We start from the raw sequence: 7,161 nt of genomic DNA on the forward strand, positions 1-7,161 counted from the left end.
GATGATGAGTCCTTGTATTGCTGAGTCGAACGTGATTTGCAAATGTTCTAAGAGTCATGAATCGAACGTGTCTGTTGAGACAAAGGTATAATTCCCGAGTAAATGTTGATAACAAAGGTGAGCAAATATTATTCATTCGATGAATTGTTGAATATTGATAGTTGAACCAATATTCCTTAGTCTGAGCAAATATTGCTCGTTTGATGAATTATTGGTAAAAAGACTGTTGATGGTGGATTATCAACAAAGGAAAAAACCGTAAAATCATGAGGCATGTTTTTGACACGGCTTTCAGGCATGCAACGATTCATATTTTACGAAGCCATGATGAATATGTTTCCTGAAAGGCCTCCACTAGCTGAGCGTTCAGTGCCACGCATTTCATCATGTCCTCTATGTAAAATAACGTACTTGGGCGGTTCTCCGTAACATTGAGAGCAACAACGCCTTCAGGACGTCGGTCACACTCACCGTTCCCTGACTACATGAGAGAGACCCGCCTCTACATAGAAGAACAATTGGGCGGTTCTCCGTATATTGAAAGCAACAACGCCTTAAGGACGTCGATGACACTCACTATTCCCTGACTATGTAGAGAGACCGTGTATAAATCCAGGCGATTCTCCGTATATTGAGAGCAATAACATCTTCAGGACTTCGGCAACTCGCTGTCTTCTAACTATACACCTTCGGAATAGGTATGACGCTTTAACTGGCTAATATCTCTTCTGCAATAGATTAATTCTGCCGTGACATTTACCACTGAATTCCCAGAATGATCTATTATTGCTCCTATTCCATGGTCGAATCCACTACCTGATCTCGTGGAATGGCAATAACAATTTCTCCTATTCCATGGTCGAATCCACGGCCTGATCCCATGGAATGGCAATAACAATTTCTCATATTCCATGGTCGAATCCACGGCCTGATCCCATGGAATGGAAATAACAGTTGCTCCTATTCCATGGTCGAATCCACAGCCTGATCCCATGGAATGGCAATAACATTTGCTCATATTCCATGGTCGAATCCACAGCCTGATCCCATGGAATGACAATAACAGTTGCTCATATTCCATGGTCGAACCACAGCCTGATCCCATGGAATGGCAATAACTATTGCTCCTATTCCATGGTCGAATCCACGGCCTGATCCCATGGAATGGAAAAAAACAATTGTATCATCTCAATATTCTGATTTCATGATCGAATTCACGACTAATCTCATGGAATGATAATATTTAATTACTCCGATTCTAGGATCGAATCCACAATCCCATGGAATGGTAATACTTAACTCCATTATTCCGAATTCATGGCCGAATCCACGACTGATCTTATGAATTGATAATAGAACAACTACTCATTTTTATTGCTCAGTTTCATGAATCATTCTCCACTGAATTTCATAAATTAGTAATAAATACTCAACAATCGGGCATCTGGATCATCACCGAGTAAGCCCCACAAAAATGGTGCAAGTGTACTCGACAATGATGCACGACTGAGCACCCAGATGCACAAACGAGCATTTAAAAATATGGACAGATGAGGAATCCTACGCAAAATAGGAGAAAAACAACAAAAAATAATAAAATAATGAGAGGCGCACAGGGGCCGGGACCACCGTGCCCTAGCCGTGGCCGGTCCCATGCCTCTTCCATTATTTTTCCCTATTTTGTTATTTTCATGAACTCATCAAAACTCCTTGATTTTAGCAACTTTCCTTGTTTGAGAAAAACTTATGAACTCTCCATAACTTCATGGATTCATGAAAAAATAATATTATAAAATAGGAAAAGGTGGGCGGGACCAGGCAACCTAGCCGGCCGTACATTCCCAAGCCGTGGACGGTCCCACACCTTACAATCCCTAGATTTTGTAATAATTATTCCCTAAACTCATGAAACTTCTCCGTTTCAACGAAAAATCATGGATTCTCCATAATATCACGGTTTCACAAAAATAATAATATAAAATTAGGGAAAGGCATGCGGGACCGGGCAACATAGCCGGCCGTCCATACCCTAGATGTGGCCGACCCCACACCTTGCAGTCCCTAGTCTTTTATAGTTATCATTTTCCTCAATTCATGAAACTCCTTGGTTTGAGCAAAATTCATGATTCCTTCATATTTTCTCAAATTTTGCTCGAATCATGAAAAACTAAAAGCCAACATGGTCACATGACCGGCTAGCCTCTCACGATAATATTAAATATTAAAATGTCCTTATTTTAATATTTATAAAATATTGATCAATTGAGCATACATGCTCATTCCAACAAAAATCAAGAATTTCAGTCAAGATGAAACTCTTCTGAAAATTCACAATGTTGCTCGAACGCACATCAGAAAATGCTGAAACTCTCAGTACGGAGACACAGACACCGAGGGAAACACGTGCATTCCTTCTTGACCGACTAGATTCATCCCTAGAGCTTGCACAAAGCCGTTCCCACACGTTTTCATAATTCTGACCTAATTTGCTCAATTGCTCATATTGGGCCCAAACTCTCTCCAACCAACCTGGGGATTGCTCAGACGACCAATAGCTGGTCCCGTGATCACCGAGAGCCAGCCCCATGCCCTCTTGGTTGGTCTTCCATCTTTCATACTTAGGTTTTATCAACTAATGTTGAACCCAACAATATTTCAATAAATGATGAATCCGGCATTTAATCATCGTTCTTTCACCAACTCTCCAACTGAGAACCCTGGTGCATGCTCACTCGAGCACTGAGCACCACATGGACGCCATATCCATGTGGTCGGTCCCTCTATCACTCATGACCTATTTTCAACGATTCATCAATTAACAAATAATTGATCTGAAATTAGGGTTTCAAATAAATGTTCTACGAATCATCATTCGGAGCAAGATTCAAACACTAATGAATTTATGATGGATTCAGCAACCGACATCTGAATTAATCATATAATTTTGGTAATCTACCAATATTTTAATATTCTATTGGGTCACGTCATCAATAAATATTTCGTCGAATTGAGCAATACTTGCTCAGTTGCTCAAATATTGATCCAACTATCAATATTTAGTAATTTGTCGAATTGAGCAATACTTGCTCAGTTGCACGTCAAATTATCAACGTTCAATATTTTGTCGAATTGAGCAATACTTGCTCAGTTGCACGTCAAAATTATCAATTTGTCGAATTGAGCAATACTTGCTCAGTTGCTCGAATATTGATCCAATTATTAATATTCATAATATTCAGTAATTTATCAGTAATTCGTCGAATCGAGCAATACTTGATCAATTGTTCGAATAATCCATGTACATTCAGTAACTCCTCAATATTCAACAACTCGTCGAATTTACAATATTTGCTCATACGAGCAATATTAATACTCATGAATCACTGAGCATTCGTCAATCATGCTCGATTCAACAAAATTTAGACTCACTGTCTAATCAGTCAAAAACTAACTAATTAAAACACGTCTGCCTTGCAGACTCCACGATTTGTGAGACATCAATATCGTCACAAATGGGGGGATATCACTTAGGGTTTTGGTCTGCCGGTCTACGGCACGTGGATTCATCCACGACAAGAAATGTGCGTAAGTCGTTCAAACGGTTGAAGGAGTTAGCAAAGTAGTGGGTGCACGATCAGTCAAGTCTCCACACGACATGGAACTGACTTTAACACGATCTCCCACTTTCCCACTCTTTCACTCAAGAAACCGTCACACTTACAGGGATCAATGTGTTCACAACTCTGACAATATAAATAAGTCTCTGAATCCATGATTGAGGACATCATCAGCAATCGTCCACATAAAATTTCTCGAGTAACTACTCTCAACAATTCATCAATCCACCAGAACTTATCAGTTCACCAATTATTGCAGAAACCTTCAACACATCCACAGTCCTTGATCATCATTGATCCCACACAATTCTCAGCTTCCCTCCTACAGAGCAACCCATCTCCCTCTTTGTGACCGAATTGAATCTGGAACGGCCATTGACTTGGTTTAGGCCGGAGTCCTACAGATTGATCTCTCGAATCTAAGCACTCCATTTGCAGTGCATCTGTGTGAGGTTCAACAGTTTGCTCGGTCGAGGAGTCTCGACAACACGCTCGATTCTTCACTTTCCTAAAAAACCAGCAAACCGTTTTCCCCATCTACAGATTGGCGACCACAGTGCGATATTAATCTCTCGGTTGCAATCTCACATTCTCACAAAATGGCTGGTCTTAGGTCTGGGTTAGTTACAAATGCAAACGATGCTAACACTAGCAACAACAACAATGATGGTATTCCGGAAACCATCCCTGCTTCCAATAATGGTGGTGAAAACACTCCTCCTCACGCCGATGTCGAAAATCATCCTCTCTTCGGCCGGCATCCTTAAGAAATTAGAGAAAATCCACCTACTATTGTTGATCTCATGAAGGTTCAGGAAGTTCTCGCCAAGAATCAAACTGATATGGCGGCTACTCATAAGGAGCTATGTAATTACCTTTAAACCCTCACTGACAAGATGTCAGACAAAACTCAGGAGAAGGGAAAAGGCAAGGAAACATCTCTAGCTACGGATCCTGAAGTTATCCCAGTCCCTGACGATGATGAAGCCCGCAAAGCTGCAGAACCTGAACCTGCCGGTTTCATCACTCGTGAAGATCTGGAATGTTTTATGGAGAATCGGGGAAAAGTCCATACACCGCACGTGCACTGTCATCAACCTCCATATCTCGCTGCCACGCAAAGAATCCCTCTTCCAAAGGGCTACACTTCTCCAACGTTCACACCCTACAACGGAACGGGGAATGCTCGAGAACACGTTTCTCGATTCTTGGAAGCATTAGGAGAGCATGAACACAACCATGTTGTCCGTTTGAAGGAATTTTAAAAATCCCTGACGGGTCGAGCATATACTTGGTACAACAACATTGCACCAGGAAGCATAGCTAATTGGGGAGAGATAATTAATGCTTTCTACAGGAAATACTTCTTCGTTTCTGAGCAAGTTACTCTTTCCGACTTAGGAAGGATGGCTCAGAAGAATACTGAAAATCCGAACGACTACATGAAGAAATTCAGAATTCAAGCATTGGATTGTCATGATCCTAATGTTACTGAACAAAAACTGGTGGACTTATGCATTAACAGGATGATTCCAGCATATAGAGCCTTGCTGGGAAATCTTCGTTTTCAGAATTTCTCGGAACTTCATGAAGCGGCCAAGCGATCGGAAACTACTGCTCCTGCTTTACTAAAAAGAACCAAAACCGTCAAAGTCGAGGAGTCGAGCACTCGAAACACCACCCCCAGACGTTTAGTCAACAAACAATATAATGTGGAGGCTTCCACGAATGTCACCGAAGGGGGGAAAGAAAGGCTGACGCGCAGAAACATAAGGATACTCCTCCAACATCTACGAAGGAACCAAAGAAGGACAACCAGACTCGAAACGCACGAACGCCGGCTCAACGTCAACAGAATGATCAGGAAGCACCAAACTTTCCTTTTTCTATTGAAAAGGTGATCGAGTTGTTGGAAGTCTGGATTCAAGATGGTGCGATCAACCTGCCTCCTGTCAGAAGGGAGCCGACAGATGAGGAAGTAGAGAATCTGTGTTACTATCGTTTCCATAGGTATGTCAGTCATACGACCAGTGACTGTTGAAACTTGAAACGATATTCAATGAAAAGGCCGATTTAGAAGAGCTGGGAATTGAAGGAGTGAATCCTCTCCCAATCAGAACTTTTACAATCTCTGAACAGCCGGTCAAATAAGCAGTCCAATCCCTAATTGAGCATGTCTATGAGTTACTGTACTTATAGAAAGCTCAAAGAAATGGTATGTTTACTGCATTGAACCACATTATGTCTGGGAAACGATTAGACATTCAGGAGATATTCCCTGAACCTCCGGTAACAGACAAGGAGATGTACAACTGGAGACTTCTCACCACAGTTCACCTCAAGGGAAATGAATTCAAGCGAGCGTTGGTTTACGTTGGCACTGATATTAATATCATTCCTCTGAAGACTCTCAGAGCCGCTGGCATCACCCGACAAGAAGCAACTCACGCTCATGTCTCAATCAGAGACCATGAAGGAATCTCTAGAGATGCTTACGGCTACATCATCCTCAAAATGAAAGTTGGAGAAACCTGGTCAGAAACAAAGTTCCACATAATCCGAGAAGATCCAGGATATGACAAGGTTATGGGACGTACATGGATTCATGATGGAAAAGTTGCTGCGATGTCTTCATCTTCAGTTGCACAATTCTCCGTTGAAGAAAGCTCTGACTCGGAAGATGATCAACTATTCGAGCATTTGGGAAAAGTCGAATCCTTGATGGAACTAACACAAAAACTTGGGGAGAACTCCCACGAATTCGTCAGAAGGTTTCGCGCTCAGGCAAGTAATATTCCCCTTGATGAATATGTATTACCAACTTTCAAATATGATACCCTAGTCCGAGGACTCAGTTCTGCTCAAAACCTAACTATCACCAAGCGCTATGAGTGGTTAGTCTCACATCAACAATACTTCACCAAATGGTTAGATGCAGAACCTCTCCAAATCCATCATCTCACTAACACGGTCATCGCTAGGATAATGACTGAGTTTCACAATCAATATCCTAAATATTCTCCTTTGCACGAGTGTCCACATGTGCCACAGAATTGGAAAGCTCCACCAACATGGAATCCCACTATGCGAGGAATTCCGAACCAACAGAAAATATTCAAAGTACGGGGAACCAAACCTAACAAATTTCATGAAGGAGATTTGGTTCTTAAGGAAACCAGACGCAATTTGCATTCCACAAAGAGTTCTAACTGGGAAGGACCTTTCATGATTGCCAAGTCAGTTGTTGGAGGGTACTACAAATTGGCTAGCATCAAGGGCAAGACAAGTATCCCATTGATTCATGAGAATTGGCTCAATATTTTTGACGCATGAAGCATTCAACATTGGGTGTTTTATGTCTAAGACGAACGCTCAAGACATCTGACGTTTGCACTTTAGGATTTTCTTTTTCCTGTAATTTCGATTCCTCCAAAACGTTTGCAATACTTGCATTCAGTATTTGAATTTAGTAATTTATCAGAGTCTTTTCATTTTAATAAAAAGTCTATACCAAAATCCAAAAGAAACTCCTCAACCATTCAAA

Source organism: Papaver somniferum, chromosome 10, assembly GCF_003573695.1.
Source record: "Papaver somniferum cultivar HN1 chromosome 10, ASM357369v1, whole genome shotgun sequence".
In the NCBI taxonomy this organism is placed as follows: domain Eukaryota; kingdom Viridiplantae; phylum Streptophyta; class Magnoliopsida; order Ranunculales; family Papaveraceae; genus Papaver; species Papaver somniferum.